The sequence below is a fragment of the Notechis scutatus genome, chromosome 3 (assembly GCF_049901735.1).
Source record: "Notechis scutatus isolate UNSWTSFEM ecotype Mainland chromosome 3, rNotScu1.2, whole genome shotgun sequence".
Lineage (NCBI taxonomy): Eukaryota > Metazoa > Chordata > Lepidosauria > Squamata > Elapidae > Notechis > Notechis scutatus.
In genome coordinates this window covers 147,101,428-147,127,428 of record NC_142011.1, presented here as the reverse complement: position 1 = coordinate 147,127,428, position 26,001 = coordinate 147,101,428, and the positions used below count along the sequence as shown (strand labels likewise).

Genomic DNA, 26,001 nt, shown 5'->3' with positions numbered 1-26,001 from the left:
AGCTGTGCATGCTTGCATGTGCCAAAGAGGCAGCTACTGACATTTCTGCCAAGCTTCCCCTATTTATCTGAGCTTCTATGAAGCTTCTAGCCTGAGTTTATTATATATATATATACACACACATACATATATATATATATACATATATATACATACATACATACACACACACACACACACACACACACACACACACATTGCTTAAAAAGAGACATAACTCCATTTCGCCACTACTATGCTACACCAGAAATAAAACTTAGCAGTATACATTGTAGAGGAATGGGATTCAGTGGGATTCTCCCCTCCCTTTAAAACAAATTACAGGCTGACTTTGAAATGCATTAAAAATGTAAATACATTACTGATTTCATCTCGGTTGAATACTAAGCCCAGTTGCCAGCTGGGCTACAAAAGTCATCTGGGATAATTTATTTTGATTAGACTGACCACATTCATATTTACAGTATGTTTTTCTTTTTACTAGACTAAGTACAGCTGTGTTTATAAAGAGTTTAAAGATGGGGGCTGGGGAGGGGGAGCCCAACATGCCTCCCTAAATCATACAGAAAATTCAAGACTTATAGGTGTAACACACGACACGCACGCACACACACAGCAAGAGAGAGAGAGAGAGACTTTACAGAATCTTGTGTGCAGAAATGTCTTGCAACTCCTCTTTCTTGAAAAACATGTATACCGGAGGCAATTGAACATAGATCCCTTATCCAAGCTTCTCCCAGCAGCCAGAATATCTCCCAAGCACTCCCAAATCAGAAAGCTCAATGCACAATGTACAAATACAGACATACATTGATACTGCACACTTCTCTTTTCCCCCACAAGGCGTTTGTGTCTTTGCAGCCACATACACCTTGCGTTAGGGAGTGTTCGGTCTACAATTTCAAGTCTCTGTCTCCAGGCACATTTCCGTAAATTATGCTATCACCATTGCTGGAATAAGCAGACACCAAAGAGGACACAATCAGACGGCATGCAGCTCTCCTTCTTCCTTGCCATTTGCTGGCTTCCACTCCTTTTCTCCCATGGCTGTGCTCTGACAGGCACACATACCAGGCAATTCATTTATCCATCTTCAGCACAGCTCTCCTCTGAGGTGAAACTGCATCACCATGGCTTTCCCCATAATAATCCGAATAGGTTGAATTCTTCCTCTGGACGCATACCGTTCCGTGCATGCTGCATTGCTGCCAGTGCCCTCCCTATATGTACCAGATTAGCTGGCATGGCATTTTTTTCAATGTTTGCTCCCCAAACCTTTAACTCGCATTTTCACCATTCAGGGAGGGGAAAAGTAAACCTTGCATTCCCCCATTTCTTCGCCTCCAGCAGCAATAACAGAATGCAGTGCCCAGATTTCATCGTGTGTCTTTCCCTTTGCGTGCTGATGAGTGATGCTCTCCTGAAAACAAGCAGGGCTGAAATGCAAGCAGGCAGGCAGGCAGGCAGGCAGGCAACAGCAACCCCAGCAGCAGCAGCAACAGCCACCCAGGTAAATGGGGGAAGCAGGATATGCCAAAAGTGGTGCAGCGTCATCACTCCGAGAGAAGACGAAATCGCTCCTTTCCAACAGCATGGCTCAAATCCTGCAGGAAGGAAAAAGCAGGAGTGCCCCCCCCTCACACACACACACCAATATCCCCTCTAAATCAGAGGGTTAAAGCAAAACCACTGCAAAATCAAGCCACTAATAAATAAAACTTTTTTTTTTATTTCTGTCGTTTGGGATTGCGATCGCCTATGTTGCTGAACGCAAACTGTCCAGAAATGCGGAATCACCCAATCTCTTGTTTCAAACTGCCAGAGAGAGCCAGTGTCACATGAGAACCGCATGATGCAGCACTGAAGTGGCCAAACTCACATCCAGGGAAAGCACAGCGGCATCCACAGATAATGAGAGACCACAACTGCTCCTCTGCAGCAGCCCTAGAGAAACGGTCCTCTTAAAAGGGCTCGACAGGGACCTACACCTCTGCACACACTACCATGCCTGTGTGCCTATGGTTCTCTGCATGCGACTGCTGAAGGGAAGGCAGCTGGGGATGCGGTTCCACAGGCACAAGCTGGATGGCAGAATATTACTTCTTGGCTGCGGTGCTCAAAGCCGATTCCACTTCAATGAATTCCTGAAAAGCCTGCTCCGAACTGGAGAGGATGAGATGAAATCCTCCATATACCATTAGTTCTCCGGCAATCTCCATTTGGGCTGCCTTCTGAATAATTTACCTTTAACAAATAAGAAGCTCACTTAGCCTTTTCCTGTCCCCTGTTACCACTGCATGATGAAGCCATTACAGAAACAGGACTTCTCTTGCTGCAATCACAAAAAGAGAGAGAGAGAAAGAGAAAGCATTAATCATGTTATCCAAGTGCTGGGTTTAATAGGAGCTATGCACATGGCTCAAATCTTTAATGCAAAGCACTTCTCTGTTATTGGGCACAAAGGCAGTGCTTTGTCCTATGTGTTTGTACACAGACAGGTGGGAAATTCTCTTTCTCCCACTATCATACCTATGTATGTGGAAATGTGTGTATGAGATTATGATTTCTTTCTTCAAGTCAAGAGGGGAAGAAAAATACTCTTATCACGCCTCTGTTCCTGAGAAGATATTATCTATTAAGCATTCCATAAACTGCCACCTGAAATCCCAGGAATTTTCTGCAAATTCATATAGGCAATGAGTACTTAGCTAGCAAAACAAAAAACAAAAAAAACCACCCACCATGCTAGCATAACTCTATTACAGATAAACTTTGACTTATGTCTGTAATTAAGCCTGGAATTATAGTCATAAGGCATTGTTGTTGTAATTTTAGGTATTACGTGGCTGGACTTGATCTTTCATCATTTTCTATCAATAAGTGAATACTGGGTTTGTTAAGAGAATGACATAGTTGTTAAGCAAATCAATTTTCCCCAATTGACTTTTTTTTTGCCAGAAACCAGAAGTAAACCCTGGAAAAGGGCTAAAAAAAGGCACAAGTTGCAGTCAGGTGATTGTGGGACACTGTATATGGCTGTAAAGGTGAGTCAGTTGCCAAATGCCCAAAATGCCATCAGTTGACTGTGGAGATGGAGGGAGGATGTTGTAACTTCAAAGTGAGATTGTAAATCGCTTTTGGGGAGTTTGTTGTAATTTCAAATGATCCTTAAAGTGAGCAATTATAAGTTGAGGAGTATACGTACTGTATTACAGTATATAAAATATTTTATGTAATCTTTAGGTTATGTTTGCTAACCTGAGATGCTGAATCTACCATGCCATTTTCCATTTCTCCAAGAAATGTAACTGGATGTTATGCTTTTGGCAGTACTATGCATTTTATTTGTGCCAGCATTCAGTAACTTGTAACAAAGAAGGAGAAGAGGAAAGCACCCAATGCAGAAAATGATTTTTTTTCATTGCTTCTTAAAGCAATGTGAATTGGTCTTTGAGGACTAAACAACCTCTTCACAAATATAAGAATAGCCTCCAACACAGGCAAAAAAGAACAATGAGGAAAAGTTTAAATTTTAAGAGTATAAGTTAATATAAGTTATACTGGCTTCTATTGTTGAGGTGGTATGTGGTATGTGGCATCCATATTTATTAAGGTGTGTGTATTGGGGTCAGAGAGGAGCAATCAAATGATACTAATTTAGGAGTATCAGATTTGGTCTGCAGATCTGGTACCTAAATCACTACTATGTGAATACCCAGGAATGCTTCATAAAGCCCCTGAGAAAGTAAGCCCAATAAAGTATCTTCCATACATGAACCTACGCGCTGTAATGTTCCCAGTGTCTGCTCTTCCCAAAGAGTTATAGCTATTGCTATTTTTCCTCTAGATGCTGAATTAAGCCAAACTATTATTCATTGGATTCTTTTCCATAGTTACACTCTTTTGAAATGCTTGTAACATTCTCATCTATGAAATTCCTTACATACTTTACAGTACAAATAATTCTATATTGCATACATTTTCAGGGGCAAAAGTACAGCTTTTATCATACTAGCCTTGCTGTAAACCAGCCAGACATTTTTTTTGTGGTGGTCTGAATATTTAATTCCCATTCTTTTTCTGAATTGAGGTCTTGTTTATTACAATTCAGGCCATTCCCCCTTGTAACACTTGGATGCCTGCCATGCACTATTTATTTACAGTCACAAGCATGGAAAAATGGACTTCCCGACTGCACTCCCAAAGTCGAAGGTGAAGTGTCTGGCAGGTGTGAAAAAAATGCAGCTCCTTTGGTTGAAACTATGCAATGTGTTCCATATAAGGCCCCTGTCCTAAACTAACAAAGGAAAATTGGGTTGTTGCCCAAGGTAAAATATTAACACTTCGTTGGGTTGTTGCTTATGGTGTTAAATCAGTGCTCCTAAAGAAATGTACTTGGTTATCTTAGTTTTTGCTTTACATTTTTTCTGCAGGAGCAAGTAAAATTCAGCAAGGGACTAAAGCAATGGTCTTCAAACTTGGCAAGTTTAAGATTTGTGGACTTCAACTCCCAGAATTCCTGAGCTAACATGACTGGAGAAGGAATTCTGGGAGTTGAAGCCCACAAGTCTTAAAGCTGTCAAGTTTAAAGACCCCAGGACTAAAGTCTGCAAACGCCACATTTAAATCCCTGTGAAGCCTTTTCTTCAACATTTTCTTTTTAGACTTTAAAACAACAATTTAATATACTTGAGGGCTGATGGCTAAAATACTTATCAGTCAGAGCTTCAAATCATGAGAAATGGTAGAGACAGAACAATTAACCTGTTGCAGCAGTCTATGGGCCCTCATCCACCTGTGCTATCAGTTGCCCTTGGTGTGACAGTGTGATCTCCATTTCAGTTAACTTTTTTTTTTCATCTTTTTAATATTGCTAATCTTTAATACTTTAAACCAGGCGGGTCCCCAACCCTCGGGCCACAATCTAGTACCAGACTGCAACCCATTCAGAACTGAGCTGCTCAAGTGGCAGGTGTGCACACACAACTTCACTTGCACAAGTGACACACACATGCGCCATTTGCACTGAACCATTTCCACCATGACCACCCGCCCCAGGGCCACAAAGCCGAAAAGACCGCTGCTTTGAATCACAGTACTTGAGAAATTTAAATTGTTGAGCGTGTAAAAATTTATAAAATTGGGAATGGTTATAGCTGAGGCATTTGTGTGTGCATGTAGATGTATCTCCATTATAATCATTTCTACTTTTGCATAAATGAAAATATGGAAATCGTCCAGAATGGAGTGGTACAGGTAGTGATGGAGACATGTTACAGGCATATGACCTCACTATTTGGTGAGTTGCACTGATGCCAATTCAACTCTGGGTACAATTAAAGAAGCTGATATGTACCTATAGAGCTTTTCATGGCAAAGGGCTTGGCTGTCTGAGGAAAGACTTATCTCCAGTTGCCTTTGGCCCATGTGGAAAATTTGAGCCAAGTGGGTCCATTCTGAATCCTGTCTAAAGAATGTCAATTCCTGTCTCCTGGAATAATCTTTGCTCCTCCTCTTCCCAAAATTTGTGTATCTCTCAATCTTATGTTAATTAGGAGATTGCTGAAGACATTCTTCCAAATTTTGGAGACAGTGTGATTGTGGAGTCTCTCTTTTGTTGTGTTGTGTTTTGTTTCTGGTTTGTTATATTTTTAATTGCAATTGCCCAGAGTTGTTTGTGAGTCTGGAGGCCTATAAACTAAATCTAAAACCTAAACCTAAACCTAAACTAATACTAACATGAATCTAAATTAAATATTGTTTGGGGAACATTGACTGGCCCAAAAATACCTCATCAACTTTCATGAATGAATGAACAAACAAACAACAGTGTATTCAAAATGTCCTCATTGTTCGTTTCCCTTTCACTGCTAGATTCTTCCTTGTGGGAATGGAGAGAATGGAAATAGTCTAGATCAGGGGTGTCAAACTCAAGACCCATGGGCCAGATCCAGCCCAGGATGTGGTCAAATCCGGCCGCGGGGCCATCCTGGTCGACCCAATGCGAAGAGGAAAGATCAGGCCAGCGTGGCTTTGGCCCTGTCTACCCAATGCGAAGAGGTAAAATGCCAACAGTTTGGGGGAGTGGCATCAAGCTGGCCACACCCACCCAGTTGGCCACACCCACCCCTGAGGTCAGCCACAGCCCTGCTGCGTCCCTGCTCAATGAACTTGAGTTTGATACCCCTGGTCTAGATGAATAGGGGAGTCAGAAAAAAAGGAAGTTCCCACATTAAACAAATCACAATTCTGTTATAGCTTGTTCTAAGAACCACTCTTTTCACTGAAATATATTTTTTCTATTGTTTTCCTTTGCAAAAACCATATTTTAATAAATCTACTTTTTAGAAGATCAATATAATGGCAGCTATTGATGTGCCTAAAAAAAGGCCAAATTATTATTTACAGTATAAGCAAATGTTATAACCCACATTTGTAGGATAAATGACCCCTTAATGTTGCATATAGAAGAATAATGCTGCATCATACCAAGCAGGGGTGGGATTCAAATTTTTTAACAACTGGTTCTGTGGGCATGGCTAAGTTGGTGGGCGTGGCTTGGTGGTCATGTTATTGGCTGGGCGTGACCAATTCAATATCACTCACATCGAGGCACGCATCTCCTCGCCTGGCCTCTCAAGACTGTGGGGATGCTGCAACAGTTGTAAATGTGAAAAATGGTCATAAGTCACTTTTTTCAGTGCCATTGTAACTTTGCATAGTCACTCCACACAAGCAAAGTACCAGCAAAGGAGGAAAAAAAAACTCCAGAGAAGTTCCTGAGACAGGAAGTCTAGTCCTGCCACGAATGTAATAAGGGTTAATGGAAAGGCAGTTTCTGTAAGCAACACCAGAATGTTTCCTTCCTGCCTTCCTTACAGGATTAGGCCTGTAATTTCTTCTAACAACCGGTTCTCTGAACTGCTTAGAATGTTAACAACCGGTTCTAGAGAATAGGTGTGAACTGGTAAAATCCCACCCCTGATACCAAGCACCTACACATCCCAGTAAGTCAGGAAGTCCACAAGCAAAATATGACAATAAAGTCCTTCCTCTCAAGTATGCTAGGAACTGATCCTGTATATTCCACATGAGATGGGAGGTACAGGTAGTCCTCAACTTACAACCATTTATTTAGTGGCCATTCAAAGTTACAACGGCAGTGTAAAAAGTGACTTATGATCATTTTTCACACATATGACCATTGCACCATCCCCATGATCATATGATCGAAATTCAGATGCTTGGAAACTGGCTTGTATTTATGATGGTTGCAGTGTCCCACGGTCATGTGATCATTTTTGGAGACCTCTTGATAAGCAAAGTCAATGGGGAAGCCAAATTCACTTAACAACTGTGTTACTAACTTAACAACTGCAGTGATTCACTTAACAACTCTGGCAAGAAAGGTCATAAAATGTGGCAAAACTCACTTAACAACTGTTAAGTTGTTTAGCAACAGAAATTTTAGGCTCAGCTGTGATTGTAAGTTGAAGACTATCTCTATAACATATAGCTATCGTTATTTTAGTCATCCTTTGCATTCTATATTTCTAATTTATATTATTAAATATGCTATGTTTTACATATCTGGCATAACAAAATAAAACATTATAACAAAATAAGGATCTAAAAAAGAACCTTGTAAGCCAGTGGTTCTCAACCTTTTCTTCAACATGGACCCCCTCTAAATTCCCTTTGTGGCCACGGACTAGGGCCATGGATCACCAAGATTTAACTCTAGATTTAAATCATAATATTTCTTCAAGCCTTTGAACACGACATTGCGGTTCCCTAGGGTCCACAGACCACAGGTTGAGAACTACTGTTGTAAGCCATCAACACCCACACACATGCATACACAACACACACATACCTATATTACGAACAGTCCAGAGGTGGCATTCAGCAGGTTCTGACCAGTTCTGGAGAACCAGTAGTGGAAATTTTGAGTAGTTCGGAGAACTGGCAAATACCACCTCTGACTGGAGATTTTACAGTATCCTTCCCCTGCCATGCCCACTAAGCCACGTTCACAGAACCAGTAGTAAAAAAAAAATTGAATCCCACCACTGGAACAGTCGCTAAGTAAGTCAAAATTTAGCACATTCTTTTTTTTTTTTTTTTTTTTTTTTTAAAACAAGTTTTATTAAAAGTTTCAACAACAAACAAATCATTACATATTGAATCTTTCCCTGTCTTTCTACAATAATTTCCCCAATATTCTCATAAAACACAAACAAACACAAACAAACATAAAAAAATCTTTTAGTAAAGTACCTTGGCCCCAGTTACCTCTCTTTGCATGGGCTAAAATAATAGCACATATCACTCTTCACATTTCTATCTTATTTAATCCATCTTAATTAAATCATTAAATTTGTATCTTTTGCCCATTCATTTATCCCTCTATCTCTTCTTATAATAAAAGAAAAATTTCTCCTGAAATCACTAATCAGAGTATGATGCCTTTCTATCCTCCCCTAAGTTAGTAAAATTAACATTCAACATAACAAATACCCAATTTGGTTCTGCTTGGTACATTCTATCCACCAAAAATGTTTAAATACATTGTATCCTCCTTTCCTTCGATATTTTATTACATTTTAAAAATCAATCATTAATAAAAACTTCAACATTTTAATTTCTTATTAAATCTTAAACCATTCTAATTTACTATTTCAAATATAAATGTTACAATACCATCTTCTGTACCTTAGCAGAATCTTTCTTACAGAAAATTATATTTCATCCTTTGTCTCTAAAAAAATCCTCTTCTCCCATCCAATTTTAAAGCTTTGAGGCTTTTCTCCGCTTTCCCCTTTCTTTCTTCCCCCACCAAATCTTCCTACCCCCCCTTCTTCTTCTAACCTCTGCCTTGCTGGGATCCCTTCTCTGTTGCGTTCCTTTTTCTCTTGTTTGTTATCATTATATTTACTTTGCATCATATTTTTCTCTTTCTCAAATGTTTTTTAGATCTTAAGTCCTTCATTTTCCTTGCTCTCTTCCTTCCTTCTTCCTTAGATAAGTTTTGGGATTCAATGAAGATGGCGTCTTCGTCTCTTCCTTGTTGTTCTTCTTCCGTTTCCATCTGTTCCATTGTCTGTTGGTAATTGACCAGCGCCATTTCTAGAAATAGAAAAGCTTTTTCCATGCCATCTTTGCAGATTGCTTTTGTTTGCTCATATTCATCCCTCAGGTCTTCAAAAAGGAAAGCCATTATAAATAAATCTTTTCTTTTCTTTATTCCTCTTTCTTCTTACACCAACCAAATAATCCGAGAGAAAGGCAAAACAATCCCAAAATCCACAATTCTCAATAAATCCAAGCAAGCCAAAATTCCCCCTTCCTCTTCCAGGGGTGGTATCAAACAAATAGAAATAAAGAATCCAAGTCTATATTTTAAAGCCTTATTAAGATTGTATTTCTGTCCTCAAGTCTTCAAGGCATCTCCTCCAACAAGATCCAAATTTATATATTTTCTTTATCCTCTCCCTTCCGGCTTAATTCCGTCGGGAGGGAGAGTAAACTTTCCCTTCAGCACCTCAAAATAGCCGCTTTTTTTTTCTCTTGTGGAAGAAATCATCAGAAAACCATCTTTTCCAGGAATTAAATTAGATAAATCTCAAAGCCCTGGGTCGACCAAGAAGAACTTTTACTTTCAATAACTTTCTCTTCTTCCTCCTGCGCATACTTGCCCGGCTGTCAACTTCTTTGTGGCGGCCATTACGGACCGCCGCTGCACCGTCCTGGTAACAGGGGGTTCTGCCGGCCAGGGAGGGGTCTGCAACACCCCCAAACCCTTCCTCCGGATCCCCTTACCTTCAGCTACCCCTGCAGGGCAGCCTTGCTCCGCACCCGTCCGGGTCGGAGCCCCAAAACGGCTAGCGCGGCAGGGATCGCGCAGCTTCGCGAATCCCTACCGCTCGCGAAGCCGACAAACCGGAAACCCCAAAAATTTAGCACATTCTTAAATGTGGCCAACAAAGAGACCAGTTTAACCTTGCTTCCCAAGTATTCCTAGATGATTTAGAACGCTGGTCAGAAGCAGAGAGCAAGTGTAGGAGATGCTTAGGATAAATAGGATTTAGAGGCAGCCTACAGGGGTGGAGTGGGAAAAAAAAAGATAGGAGTCAGCATCAGCAAGCAAGGACCATATTGCTTAACAAAGTTCAGCTGAAACCTCCAAAAAGATTTAATCATGATGGATTAAAAAAAAAGCCACCCTCTTACTAGAGAGAAATTGTTTAAAGGAGGAGAGAATGTCAAAGGTGGAATATGGTCCTTTTGCATAAATTTTGTTAAAACACAGTGGAAGAGTTCTGAGTAGATTCATTCTCATATATTGTATACTACGGTAATCTCTCAGTGGTCTGTAGCCTCCCTGGCTTCCCATATTTCCATTAAATCAGCACTGAACTGAAACGTGGATAAAATGAAATCTTACCGTACTTAGCAAAACCTCTAATTGATTTCCTGGAATTACTTAAAATAATAGCCTTATCTAATTAGTAGCATTCTGAAAGAATACTTTAGAAAAACCTTGGGAAATTACCCTTTAATTTCTTTAGATTTTAAAAAAGGTTGGTCGTTAACATGGGGGGGGGGGAGAAACCTCTCCTGCATTACACATGAGCTTGTCCAAAACAATAAAGCAAAATAATCAAATTTCAAAGAATGAACACCTTTAGTTGAACAATGCATTGATTCTGCTGCTAAATACAAATAAGAATGGTTGGGTGGGGGAACTGAAAAAGGAAACAAGATATGCATATTTATAGGTGTGCCTCCCCATCTGGGGCACAGAGCTTGAGAAAAAGCACAGAAGCAATTCTCATTAAAGATATGGATAAAAAAAGAAAGTGCCAGAGGTCAGGTGCAAAATCTGAGCACCCTATGAGGTCAGACAGGAAAGGTCAAGAAAGTTCATGTTACATAAGCGAAATCTTAGCAGTGGGTTTAAAACTCCTTCCCAACCTTTTGACAGCGTAACTCAAACGACACCAGTTCTGGTTAGTGCAGGCAGAGATTTCTCTCATATTCAAACCATGAAACTGTGGTTTCCGATTCTTATTTAAAGACCCATTTTAAATCATACCTCTTTGGTTTCAGTTGCATGTGCAAGAAGAAAAGCAGCAAATTACTTGATTGCTTGAAGAAACCAGGAGGTGGGGGTGGGTGGGATCAGATCAGCTTCCTACCATGAAATCTTGATAGATTCAAGTGTACTTTGGGGGATTTAGTATCAGCACCTGAGGAATGAACAGCTTCACTGTATGATTGCCAGGAAAGAGAAGCGCAAACAATACAGAACCTGCTTCAGCAGGAGCTACATTATTCAGATTTGAAAGACCAGTTTGGCTACCTGTTGGTTCTCAAGGTATTTACCTTTACATTTTTAATTACTTCAGGACCACATCTTAAGGAAATCTTCGCATACTGGTCTGCCTCAGGTTTAGACAGGGATCTGTGTGGAGATTGAGGATTGTGAGCAATTCCAATGCTCTTTTTTTCTAACGTCTATGGAGATTCTCAGTCATCCAGGTCAAGGTGGTCCCAAAGGTGTTTTTTTATTTCTTTTTATCAAGAGACACCTGGACTTTCTGTCCAAGTTGCCTCTTGAAAAAAAAGAGAGAGAGAAAGCACCTTTGGGTCAACAGGCAAAACTTTCTACCTATCGGAAATGAAAAACTCACAAAAACAAAATGCAAGCTCCAAAATGTGCTTTACAGAGTAGTTTAAAAAAATGGGAATCCAATTTCTGGGGAAACAAAAAAATATTGATCTTGTCCACATTTGCTCTGTCCACTTCCGAACATCTTTACCACAGCAATCCTCCAATAAGTATTACTTGCAGAAAATAGTCTACCCCTGTTTTAGAATGCTTAAAGTCTTTCTTTAAGTGCAGGCAGTCCTCATTTAGTGATCATAATTAAGACTCGCAAAATTACTCCTAAGCGAAACAGTTGCTAAATGGAAACTCATGTGACCACAGGTGTGGTTTTCCTTTTTCCCACTTCCCCACCCTTGGGAATGCTCGTCCTAGCCTTTGAGATAATTTACCAGAAGGGAAATGATGTTTGTATTTACATTCATTGGAGAGGAAAGGGATTATAAAACAGTAAACAGGTATACAATGGGGAATACACCAGTCTGTTTATGGAGCAAGCTAGCAGCTGCTGGAAGTAGTGCATTGCTTTCCATATGTATTCTGGGCTTACTTATTCTCTTGTAATCCCTTCCTCTCCAGTCTCTCCTCTTGCATTACAGGAGGACGGAGGGGAGAAAAACAACCGGTTAAGCACAGCGCAACAAATACCATCTGTAATGGCAATCACATGATTCAGGGATAATACTGTCATAATTTTGGTCACTGAATGAGGGAATCAGTATACAATGTGGTTGAATTACATGCAAAGGCAAAGCAACCTTTCTCATCCTGGGAATTTAGAAAATTTCAGCGCAACTCTTCTGGAGGACACCAGAACTACAAAAGGTTGTCTGAAGGAAGAGGCTTTTAGCCATTGGCATTCTAACTTCTTCACAATGTTTCAATCTTTTTGCTCCAAATCAAGATTTTTCTATCCACCTTTGGCATTTTAAGACACTACTCTTGGCAAGTGGTAACACTAAATCAAATCACCAGGAAACCTTAGGACTACGGATAGGATTGGGAAATCAAAGATGGCAAACCACTTCGGTATTGTTGGTAAAAAATAGCATGAATATGTCGTTAAATCTGCTTTGCTTATTCCAATATATAGTATATTCCAATCTGCTTTGCTAACTGTGTCATTTTTCCTTGTCTTTAGGTCTGTATGTGTTATTTACAATAAGGTTTTGTTGTACCTATGTATGCATGTATATGGTGTGTGTGTGTGTGTGTGTGTGTGCTCTGCTTCCACTGTTTTGATGGGTGGTATAAATCAAACTTGAAGAAACAAGTAACTAGGGTATTTGTGAGTAGACAAAATATGCCAGGCTTGCACAAAAACATTTATCTGACCACATCATTTACAGTGTAACACAAACTGCTTTTACAAAACAAGCAACTGTTTTCAGAAGCTTTTACAAATTACTGGCTGTTTGAGGCAACCTAATTATAAGTGGGAGCGACATTTCCTGGATTCAGATTTATTCTAATCCAAGATGTTTTGTACATTAGACTTCACAACACAGTATCCTGTATCTTCTATGGAGCAGGAGAATGTCAGAAGAAAGCCTTCCGGAAACCACAACTCACAACGTTAGTTGGATGGCCATATAAGCCTTCTAAATAAATAACCCTAGAGAGCTTCTGAAGAAAATTAGAGAAATCAGTGGCACTAGATCTCTTGGCTAGAGCTATCTACCGGGATTTGGATACAGGATGATTCTGAGTACTATTTCCTAATAAGCATTAAACAAAACACTGCATTTATAGCCGTGGTGGCACAGTAGTTAGAATGCAGTACTGCAGGGCTAGCTCACTGTTCACTCTAGGAGTTCAAATCTCACAAGGCTCAAGGTTGTGCCTTCCATGCTTCCAAGGTCGGTAAAATGAGGATCCAGATTGTTGGGGGCAATATGCTGATTTTTTAAACTGCTTAGAGAGGGCTGTAAAGCATTATGAAGCGGTATATAAGTCTACATGCTATTGCTATGTTCAATTTATAGGCTTCTGATAAACATTGGACTGGCCTCCATGGACGATAATATTGATAGGTTTTTTAGTCTCAACCATTAAAATGGTCACACAAGGAGAAACTTCCCACAAACATGTTAACATATAAATCAACGGTTAATTCCTAATATCCAAACCAGCTCTTCAGATGTTCCTGCCGAAAAGATTCGGGACTTTTTATTAAGAAAAACTGGTAGCCATTTCTCCACCAAAAATACCTACAGAAGTCTAAGCTAATAAAAGAAGATATTTTAAAAAATGTAGGCAGTTTGAGGAGAAATAACACTCCTGTTTGCTTCATATGATCTTTTAAAATTTCTATTCACATTGGATGGAAGGACTAATAAAGGAAAAAATAATTCTATGACCCATACTGAGGATTTGGCAGAATTGCCCAAAAGGACAAAAGTGCGCAATTGCATGGAGAAACATACTGGAGTTTCATCAGAAAGCAAGCATAAAGTTTTCAAAATGGATGATTTAAAGCCACATTGTGTCTTACGTTTATTGCCATGATTCCAACGACAGGGTTTTGAAAACGAAGCTAAGAAATTCAACAGCAAGCCATAGCTTCAGCATGGCCTCCCTGAGTAGCTGGGTGTGAATAATTACCTCTTAAACTTGGCATCCATTTATATAACAGGGATAATAAGTGACTCCTCCTCTCAGGAAGGAGCACTTGGCATGTTCAGAAAGTGTTTCATAAATAGTAATAGCAATCTAATCCTATGTAAATATTACAATCCCTTACCCAAATGTTGCATTACAAGAATGTTTTGGAAGGTGCCAAGACAGTCAGTACTTTTGGTAGCTGTTCATATGAAATAAACTTACTTTTATAATGGAATCCACACTGACATTCTATGAATTTGGGGGGAACTAAAAATATTGGAGTCAGTGGTGACACTCTCAATGGGAATATACTTTAATCTCTTTATCCTCTCCGTCATCAAACCACTTGCAGGTCTGGTACCTCTAAGAACCTAATAATAAGCCTCTTGTGATGAGAGAAATAGTATTCTTTTTACCTTGCCTTGGGGCACTGAATTTCTTGCAATAGCAGGACCTCTGGTTATGAAGGATTGTAAAATATATCAAATAAAGTGAAGCCGACTCAATGTAAAGCTTTAAACTGGTGTGAAGTAGGGCAATTGGAAGTAGTTTGTCACTCACTCTAAAAGCAGCAAAGGTATCCACTATGCCCTGTCTCTAATTCAAAGTCCTCTGCAGAACTTTGCCTCCAACATGTAGCATTGAAAACATTGTGCATGTGTTCAAGCACTTTGGTAAAGGAGAACTGGATTCAGGGAGGAACAATTTCTCCTCCTTGTAATCTGTCAACAGAATGTTTTGAATTAGTAGGATAATCATAGGGCTGGGGATGCTACTAGAATCCATTCTTGTTTTTTTTTTTAAAGTTTGTGATGGTATTTTGTCTTGCGAACAATCTTTTTTTGTCTTTCAATTCTTTCCCATTTCCATCATCACTTGAACTTCCTTCAATTACTTTGCGTATCAAATTTTCTTTGACAGGCCTCCTTTCCTTCCACTACTATGCAGTATAGTCAAAATTTTATTTTAAAGGAGTAATTTTTTAGCCCTAGTTTTTATATAGCCCTCCTTCCTTACTAGTGTATGCTTGTGCAAATCATTAACAAGCTATTTATTCTGTAAAGGTGTGTGTGGTCCTGGCATTTGTCCTTGTAAACAGTATAGCTTCATTGGTGAGGAGGTAATATTATTAGAAACAGGATATTAGTTTAGCATTGAGGAAAAAATGATTAAGGGTGAATATGATAGCAGTCTTCAAATACCCAAAAAGATGCAGCAATACAAAAGATCAAAACCTATTCTCTTTTCATTCAGGAGCGCAGGACAGAAAATCATGAAATTATGATAGAAAAATTATAAGTTAAAAAAAATGTACTGACAGTAAGAACATTGGGCCCACATGGCCTTCTCTTTCCTGGATATATCTGAGCAGAGACTTGACAGTCATCTGACTGGGGTACTTTCAATTAGATTCCTATCTTAAGAAAGAAGTTGGACGCAATGCCATATAGGCCTCTTCCAAATCTAAGACTCTTATGATTTTAGTGGCAATTTATTTATTTAGAGAATTTATAGGGCCACCCATGCATTTTCAATGACTCTAGATCAGGGGAGTCAAACTCAAGGCCCGAGGGCCGGATCTGGCCTGCGGGGTGCTTCGATCTGACCCATGGGGCCACCTTGGAAACAGTGAGGGACCGGCCCACAGTGCCCCTGCCAGTGAAAATGGAGCGCCAGGCAAGTTAGTTTATTTGCTGCTGCACTCTGTACCCTGTTCTATGGTCTTTACGGAGGAAAAAAAAAGATTGCCACGCTATCTAACCTAAAATGTTAGGAAGCATATTCCAATTTAGGAGTAATTTCTAATCTCTCCTCCTGTGTATCACTGAACTACATTGTGCGCACTTGTGCAAGAATGCTTCTATGTATATGAACAACAAGTACCTGAGGATGTCTCATGAAATCTCCACATCATTAGCACAATCACTTATTTTTTCTCTGTTCCACTACAGATTCCCTATGTTCCCTAAATGTGAACGCAAAAGAATTAAGAGTAATGAGACCATTAAAAATATGACTATACAAGTATGCATATTTCTACTGAAATGCTTCAGTAGCATCTCAGTTGCAATCACTAACCACCAAATGAGGTTAAGTGGCATACCCACAACATTTTACCAAACAACCCATATATTTTCACAAAAGTGTGATCTACTGAATAGTAGCAATTTCTCTTTGTAGTGTTATTGTGAAAGAAAGACATCAAATGAAAATCATCTTGTTATCTGCAAATGCCTGTTTATTCTAATGCACCAGAAACACTATCAAGATAACCTGTGGTGTGATCTCGGCTCTCTTCAGTTGCCCTCCTAAATCCATTATTCGTTCACAACGGAAGTTACTGACTTCTTGGAGCAAAGATAATGAAGGTTATTGAGATTCTGCCAGTGGATATAGAATCATTAAAGCAAGATAGTCCACAATTTATGACTTGCTTCATGGACAGCAGGGCATTATTTTAACGATAAAATTGCAATCTGCAGAGGAAGTGGCTAAACTGAAGGAGCCGCATAAAGACGGATCATTAGTATCAATCATGGTGACACTACTGTGGACATCTTTATTGCCTGAAACACACTAATCAAAGACTTCTGCATTCAGATGGAAGGATTGATCAATACAAGAAACATCTCCTCAGAGAGGAATTTTAAATTATCCATTGAAAAAGGTATCACAAAGACCCAATGAGACATGTGGTGTGCAGACAGCTATGTAAATTAAATAAATAAATATTTAAAGGGAGATGAAATATGAGCCAATGCATTTAAAAAACCTGGCTGGTCTATAACACAGACAAGTATGTAGTTCTACAGTTATTCTTATTTTGTTTAAAAATAAAAATGTGCACTAAACTATTCAAGAATGGAGTGTTTACAAAGAGCCTGGGATTCCAATTCCTGAGTCATGAAGTTCACTGAATGTCATTTTTCCCTTGTAATTTCTAATCAGGATAATTAAAAAGCGTCTGTGTAGGTAAACTTGAAGATAGGATAGAAAATGAAGTATTGTAGTGAATACCAGTGTGACGTGAGTATAAGAAGCAAAAGAGCAGAGTTGGCACCTTATCTGTTTCTGTTGTTCCCCTCTGGAAGGAGGTTTTGAAGTATTTCTAGCAGGACTTCCAGATTCTGTAACAGCTTTATTCCCTATGCCATCTGTCTGGTAAACGCGCAAGATTCGTTTTTCTCGCCATGTACATATACATCTGAACTAGACTGTGTTGTTTCTCTGTGTCATATAATATATGTGGGTATACACATAATTTTTTATTTATTTGTTTATTTAGTCATGTTTATGTAGTGTATATTGGAGGTGACCCTTTGAGAGCTGTATGCAACAAAATTTCATTTTAATGTATACCGATTAGTATACATTCAAAGTGACAATGAAGTTATTCTATGTCTTCTGTGTCTATCTATGGAATACCTTGGTTAGATGCGTTTAGAATATCAACAGCACACATTTCTTTCAAATCATTCAATCTCCCTATTATTTTTCCATGCACTTTATGCACCATTTCTAGCACTGCTTGCTCTTGCATCAGCTTCCAGCTTTACTTTTTGGGTTTTCTTATGTGTCATGTTTTAATTAATACCTTACGTTCTCGTGTTTCTAATTGATCTGTAAAACAGCTTCAATGATTAGGTGCAAACACTTTGTAAACTTTATGACATGGAGAACCCTGCTGGGCTTCCAAATGTAAGAAGACTTCTACTTGCATTCAACTAAACACATATTGAAGTCTATTTCTGACTCTGAAGACTTAAGACTTTAGAGCGGGGGTCCCCAAGTCCCAGGCCTCAGCCTGTTTGGAACCAGGTCACAGAAACGGTGGACAAGTGTGTGCGCACAGAGTGTGAAGCTGCATTTGTGAAAGCTGCATGTGTGCGCATGCAAAATCATCTCTTCTCCCAACCCCAAGGCCACCATCTCTGCTGGGCCACTGAGCCAGAAAGGGTTGGAGATTGCTGCTCTAGAAGACCGAGTATAAGAGTTGGAATTTCCTTTGAAGGTATAATGCCTAAACCAGATAGAGCAAGAACAGAATCATTCAGTTCTGGATTGTTTCTTTCATTATCACTGTGTCAGGCTAAAGTGTGCTGTTGCTGCTCATATAAATATTTTAGCACTATTGATCAAGAAATTCTTCAGCTATTCCAGCCTTTATTTAAGCCAGTGTTGTGCTTGTGAGGAAATTTTCTGACAGATATTATTATAGACATATAAAAATCATTGTAACAAGTGTTAAGAATCACGTGCTTTGCATCTAGAAACTTTTATGTAAAAACAGATTTCAAATTACCATGAATCTGAATCGCAACTGTCACAACAAGCAGAGGAAAGATCAGTATGCTAATGAAATCATCAAAGAAGTAGGAGATCGATCTCTTAGTGACTTCATAATTAGGCTAGCAGAAGACAAATTCCAATTGTGTCCTGTTAAGATAGCTGTAAGGTGTCAAATGAAGGAAGGGGTAAGTTTAAAATCCACAAAGGGAACATTGGGCTCATGGAAGTCAAAACGCAGCATCCCTTGGTGACTGACAAATCCAGTACAGTAAATGACGCAAGTCACAGTATGAGAAGGAAAGAGAAGGGTGGGAGGGAGAGAGGGAGGAGAGAGAGAGACTTCTAATATATAAATTTCTAATAAACTCAGTAGTCTTATTAGGTGCCCATAGCCTTTTTGCAGGTCAATTCATGCCATTCTTATGCCAGTTAAGAGCGTACACATTACCTTTTACGGAAGCAGTGAAAACATCACAAAACGAAAGCACTCATAATAATAACAACAATGTAAAATACAAACTTTTTGGAACTTGGCCATCCTGGGTGCAAATTAAAATATATCCAAACTTCATATGGTTCAGATCTATATTTTAGGATTTCTATAAATCATATCACAGTTGGCATTTCCCAGATGCCAAACATGTACCTAACCTAATAAGCACTGTGTTGAAAACATGAAGTTTTCATTATGTTTTCCATTCAAGTCCTGGAAGGTCATAGAGGTTGCAAACAGCAGATGACCCATGGATTTACAGGCAATGGAACTGATCCCGTGATATGAATCCAATTGTTGTGAGATGGATTATACTAGTGGTAAAGTTCAACTATATCTGAATTGTCACTTGGTGACAGTGATCTGGAGTATCTCTGTCCATCATAAAACTCTGAATTAACTGAGCCCCATCTGGAAGAAATATTCAGAAATTGTATCTGATTTAAAATGCAACATGACTGATTACCTAGTTTTTTGGAAGCTGTAACTCCGCTGGCAGATCGACTGCATATACAATTCCAATTGATAGCTATTAAAAGACTGATTCAGTCTGTATAATCCATTTCATTCATTGATCTGGAAAGTGGATCCCTTCCAGATGTTTCAGATGTCAATTTCTATCAATTTCCATTTACATGGACAATAGGAAAAGGATTGTGGGAGTTGAAGTAAAGAATAGGATCCCAGTTGAAGAAAAATCTACTTCTGCACATCCCACCTCTGCTAGAGGTACAGTTGATTTAAAAGTGGAGGGCCTTTTTCTGGTATGGCACGAAGAAAGGAGAAACATTTCTTAGTCTACATTAACAGTTCTTACCCTGCCTTTTGCACAATTTGTTTCAGCAAGCCTTAAACTTAATATCTGTTTCAATTAGATTGGATTTATTTTATTTATTAGATTTTTTTATCTCACCTTGATCACTTTATAAGTAACTTGATTATATTGTAAACTATGCAGAATCCCTCTCTGAGGAAAATGGGCAGTTTAGAAATAAGAAATACAAACAAACAAACAAACAAACAAACTCAAGGCAGTGAACTTACATAATTCTTCTCCTTCCTCCTATTTCCCCCACAACAACCTTGTGAAGTGGGTTGGGCTAAGACAGAATACCTGGCCCAAAGTCACCCAGTTGGCTCTCTTGTCTAAGATGGGACTAGAACGCACAGTCTCTTGGTTTCTAGGCCAGCTCCCTAAACACTCCGCCAATCTGGCGTTTTGCATGTGTGTTTGTGTATATCAAATCAGCAGTAGTATTTCAAAGCACGAGGCATTGGAAAACTCACAACTGTAAATCTCCAAAATAACAGAACTTCATTTTCAACCAGTCACCTCCAGCAGAACAGAAAGTACTCACCACTGTTTCTTCATCTAGGTCTTAGACCTTGTTCAGTCTTCCTTGGACAGTTCTACGTGGGATATGGATATTGCTGTAGAGTTACTCATTCTTAGCATTAGATGATCCCAAAAGACCAGAAGACTGATACAATCATTTCTTGTCTCAGATGACTTTTCTGAGCTATTTGAATTCCTGAACAAGAGCTCAGATTTTGCAGAGGGATTAGCGACATACAGTTTACTATATAATCTTCAGAGATCACTCAACGGTATCAGCTTTCTGTGAGTAAGTCCTCTCATTCTAGCACAAAACTATTGTTTGCCCAGGATTGCATGCAAAACAGGGTAGATTTAATGCAACTTTCAAAACTTACAAATTGAGCAAGCGTCCTCCTAATAGGAATTGATGGTTAGATCTCAAAAGAAGCTATAAAAATCTGATTGAAAAAAAGGAGTAAATGTTTCTACAAACCAACCAGAGCTATTTATTCAAAGCCATGGGGGACAGACGTGGCATTCTTTTTTGTTTAGCTTACATCTACAATTGGGATCAAAATTTCCATTGTTAAGAAAGGAGGTTGTTAAGTCAGTTGTGGCTGATTTTGCGACCTTTTTGCCATGGTTGTTAAGCAAGTCTCTGCAAGAGTTGTGAATCACAAAGTCATGAAGCAAATCCAGTTTCTCCCGTTGTCTTTGCTTGTCAGAAGCCGGCTTCTAAAGTTGCAAATGGTAACCAGCTGACCTCAGGATGCTGCACCATTGTAAATATATGCCGGTTGCCAAGTGCTTGAATTTTTATCGTGGGGAGCCTGGGGATGCAGTAATGACCCTAAGCGTGAGCACCAGTCGTAAGTCACTTTTTTCACTGCTGTTGTAACTTTGAGCAGTCACTAAATGAATTGGTTGCAAGGATTACCTTTAATAAGATAGTTTCACCCGAAGATTTTATTCAAGATGTAGGATGATACAAATCCCCTTCCCTCAGCTTTCACACCTCTAAATACAACTCCCCCCTACAATCACCAGCCTTTCGTCTAAAAATATTTAAATTAATTAATGAAATAAAGGATGAAAACGCGTCCAATAGTGATCGGGTACTTCCTGAACAGCTGAGAAACAACATCAAATGATGGGCTCCATTGCTTGCCTCCCTAGTCACGCACATTAACAACAATTTCAAATGCCAAAAGTCTAGAATTGCTCTATTACTATCTCAGCATGGACCATCCCATGACTGCTCGTTCAATTTCTCAAGTTTTCCTAGTATATGCCTCTTTTCTATTACTTACACATCTCTTTATTCTCTTATCTTTTTTTTGTCTTTTATCCTGCAGTTTATTTTTTCTTCCCATAAGTTTAGTTTGCATTAGCTTCTACTTTTTAATTACAATTCTTAATAAATTTATATTTTAAAATAACAATAAAACAAGAGCTCTGCCAGTTCTGAGGATGACTTCATTTGTTTTTTGCTGCTCTCCAACTGGAACCTTAACGTCTCTAGAAAATTCACTTAGTAGTTTAGCGATTTAGTATTTTCATATTTTCTTCACAAAGTAGTTTTATAATTCAGTCAAGTAGTTTTAAGATTTCACTTTTTTAATATTACACTTGGTATTTATATTGTTTTGTGCATTGAAGCATTATATTAATCATCTAGAAAACCTGTATGTGCTGTAGTTAAATTTGAGTCTAAATTATACAAAATGCTAGCCAATGTCTAAGAAAAAAAGAAGAGAGTGGGAGACAGAGAGAGAGAGAACGAGAAGGAAGGAAGGAAGGAAGGAAGGAAGGAAGGAAGGAAGGAAGGAAGGAAAGAAAGAAAGAAAGAAAGAAAGAAAGAAAGAAAGAAAGAAAGAAAGAAAGAAAGAAAGAAAGAAAGAAAGAAAGAAAGAAAGAAAGAACTCATGGATGGCTTTATTGAAAATTCAATTACTTTAGAATAAACTTGGAGGTTTGGGGGAAGGTCAGTTTATTGTTTTAATATATTCTATTTCTAGAAACAATACATCATGGATAAACTCTATTAAATTATGTATTGTTTAAGAAGGCTGGTGTTATTCAGACTTAGAACTTTCTGGAATTAGAACGTTTTCCAGATGGTTGAAAGCAAATGTAATTGAAAGCTTAAATAAAGAAAAAGAAAAAGGGCAGAGAGCTTTTTTCTGAAATCAGTGACCCCCAGGCCAGACAAAATAAACATTTTTGTTTTAAACCTAAGAGTATACTTTTAACCTGGCCTCTTTTAAGTTCACTTATCCTTCTGATAAAATCTATGGATCAACATAAGCTTGTATCCCAGGACTGTTTGCCTACTTTCAAGCCAGGGATGGGGGCAATTGTGTGTTCCTTATCATCCCTCTTTTCTCGGCCGAAGTCAATAAAAAGAACATGCTGTACAAGAATCCACTAAAGAAGACTGCGAAAGCTCCTAAAAGTGTTGCAGCAGTGTCCTTATCGCGCTAAAAACAAAATGAAACAAAAGCCCAAGGAAACAGCTACACGGTTTTACTACATGTGAGTCAGGAATTGGCTGAGCATTATCAGAGGACTCCGGTGCCTGACACAAACAGACGAAGGTAAGGAAGACTTGCACAAAAAGGAAAAGCAAATGCGTCAGAAGATAGTCACTTCCTGATCTTAAGACTCTAGATCTGACCTAAATCCACTCTTTTCAGCTAAGAGTCTTCTTCAGTGAGCATCTTTAATGACCTGTGTGCCAAGAACAGGCTTTCCGCTGGCTGATGGCTGGCTCTACGAAAACACATCCAGTAAAAAGAGGGGGGGAGGGGGGGAGGGAGAGAGAGAGAGAATAAGGAAAATTATTATATTGTGTCTCTCAGAAATAATTAGAGCTCAGCAGTGGATTCCATTCTATTTTGGCACATGAAAGATGAAGCTTAAATAATATTTAAAAAAAAATGCAGTGAAAGAAACCATTTTGACTTTACAGACAGAAGCCTTCTGTTCAGTGGGACACAATACGCACAAGCAGACACACACACTCACATATCCCATTGAAGATTTGAAGGCTGCCAGACTCTAACATTAATCTTGGTAGCTTTACTAACTAAAAGGAAAACAATATAAGAAATCTAAGTGTCTCTTTCTGTGTGCATGTGCGTGTATGTATGTATATATATATAACACACACACATATCACAGTTTTGCAAGGGCTCAAGGCAAGGAACACAATATTCCAAGTGGAATATTACAATAACGTTATGATCTTGCTAAAGGAAGAGATTATAGATGTTCAAAAGTTACCCATTGGGCTTCCTGAATGAATCAGCCTTTAAATCCAACTCTCCCTAGTTCTTGCCAACACTGAGGTTCTCTTAAAGTTCTTGCTCTATTCTTGCTCTACCTTATTAACTGGTCCTTTTCATCACTGCTGGATATGAAGGGAAGCGGCAAGCAAGCAAAGGCAAGCTAGCATTATGCATTATGTAGGGGGCGTGCATAAGCGCACCAACGTGCCTACCGTCCCTGTCCTATTGTTTCTCTTATTCTTCTTTTATTTTTCTTATATGTACCCATTTCATGTATTCACAACTATGTATACACTTATACTTATTATCTTGTAAACAATTGGCAAATCAAATAAATAAAATAAATAAAGTATAAATTTGATGTGAACATAAGGCATTATTAATGTACATTCATAACTAAACTTCTCAGAATTGTTACAATTATCAAAATGAGTACTGTAACCTTATTGTTTTCTTCCTATGTTGCAAGCAATCCACATCTACACACTGTAGTATAATCCATGCCATTGCTATTAAATATATGTAAATTTATGTGATGAGAGCAAAGGCCATTTGCAGTCTTCTGAGCCATGGTATTAATCATCAGCCAGGACTTAAAAATCACAGCTAAGAGACAGCAATCACAACTAGCATGCATCATAATGACAAAATATGCAGATTGTCTTGGACAAGGAAAAGCAGATCCCTGAGTTTTGTCACAGCAGAAAACATGTTAATAAACATGTTCATTTCAATAAATACTTTTACTACTACATTTCAGTATGCTATTAATATTAGAGTTAGCAATGCTAAAATCACAATTCATATAACATAAAGTATATTGAAGAACAGAATAGCAAAAGGACTCCAAACTTGCTTCTCTTTGGATATGGATCAGGTATGTAGATAACACCTTTACCATAGTAAAAAAAAAAAAAGGGATCAATTAGAGAACATTGACAAAACCATCAACAACATCTGCAAAGGAATCCAATTCACAAGGGAAGAAGAAAACAACAACATACTATCTTTCTGGATATCCTTATCAGCAGAGACTATGATGGCAAACTAGAAACACAAGTATACTAAAAAACCACCCACACCATCCAAATGGTCCAAAGTAATATCCAAACCTTCCACAAGAGAAGCGGTGTAAGAACACTGTTTAGATGAGCACAAACACATTGCAGGAAACCTGTACAGCAGAAAAATGGAACAGATCATCTATACAATTGTTTCCAACAAAACAGTTATCCACATAACTTCATCAAAAACTGCCTGACCACTTAATTCAACATAGCATAACCAACCCAAGTCATAAAAATGATAACATTGCCATAAATAAAAAACAGTCTAGAAACCACCCAAAGACTATTACAACCACATAACATCAGCAAAGCACAAAAACCAACTAAAACCCTCCAAAACATCCTAAGTAAACCAAAAGACCCAGCCACCCCAGAAAATGAAGAATCATCTACAACAGGGGTGTCAAACTCAAAGCCCGGGGGCCAGACCTGGCCCGCGAGATACTTAGATCTGGCCTGGAAACAGCGGAGGACGGGCCCACAGTGCTTCCGCCAGCTAAAACAGGCTCCCGAGCTCCGTTTTCAGCTGCCACAGCCTCCTGCAACCTTCTGCCAGTGAAAAGGGAGTTGGGAGGGCCGCATCACTGGCAAAAGGTTGCAGGAGGCTGTGGCAGCTGAAAACGGAGCTCGAGAGCCTGTTTTCGCTGGCAGAGCACTCAGGCCACCACAGGTGCCCCTAATACAAGTGACATTGAGCTGGCCCCATCCATACTGGCCACGCCCACCTCAACCCCTGGAGGTCAAATACAATGCTGATACAGCCCTCAATGAAATTGAGTTTGACACCCCTGATCAACAACATACAATGTAAAGACTGCAACAGCCACTATGTAGGATAAGCAGACAGAAGACTGGCAGAATACTCCATGAACACCAATTAGCAGTCAGAATACATGAGGAAAATTCTTTAATTTCACAACGTATGGACAGATTTAACTTATCATTTTAACTGGGAAACTGTGACCACCCTAGGCCAAGCCAAGTCCAAACAATGCTAGAGAATTCCTGGAAGCCTGGCACTCTGGCAAATCGGCCATCAATAGACACATAGACATAAACAACTTCTACGTACTGTGCAAAAAAGACAATCAACAAACCAAAAGGGGAGGAAAAAAAGACCAAAACACCTCCCCACCAGCTATCAACATCCAGATGAGCATAGATTAACACCAAGATTAACATATGGCCAACGATCAAGAAGTGAACAATAGCTCAATCAAAGAACTGCCAAACAAGACAACAGCAAACAGACCAACAATAACAAAATA

General features: G+C 39.0%; 1 protein-coding gene across 15 annotated transcripts in view; it reads right to left on the bottom strand.

Moving 5' to 3' along the window:
* Window positions 1-26,001, bottom strand: part of LOC148131431 (uncharacterized) — a 266,370-nt gene that overhangs the window by 47,450 nt on the left and 192,919 nt on the right. Inside the window, exons 6-7 of one of the 15 annotated variants that reach the window (XR_015748834.1) lie at window positions 11,099-11,252; window positions 2,245-2,332 (exon numbers count right to left, since the gene is read on the bottom strand). The exons of 13 other annotated variants lie outside the window; for them this stretch is intronic. The gene's annotated coding sequence lies outside the window, so the exon portion shown is untranslated. The remainder of the gene's footprint in view (window positions 1-2,244; window positions 2,333-11,098; window positions 11,253-26,001) is intronic. One more of the 15 variants, XR_015748833.1, reaches the window with a different exon arrangement.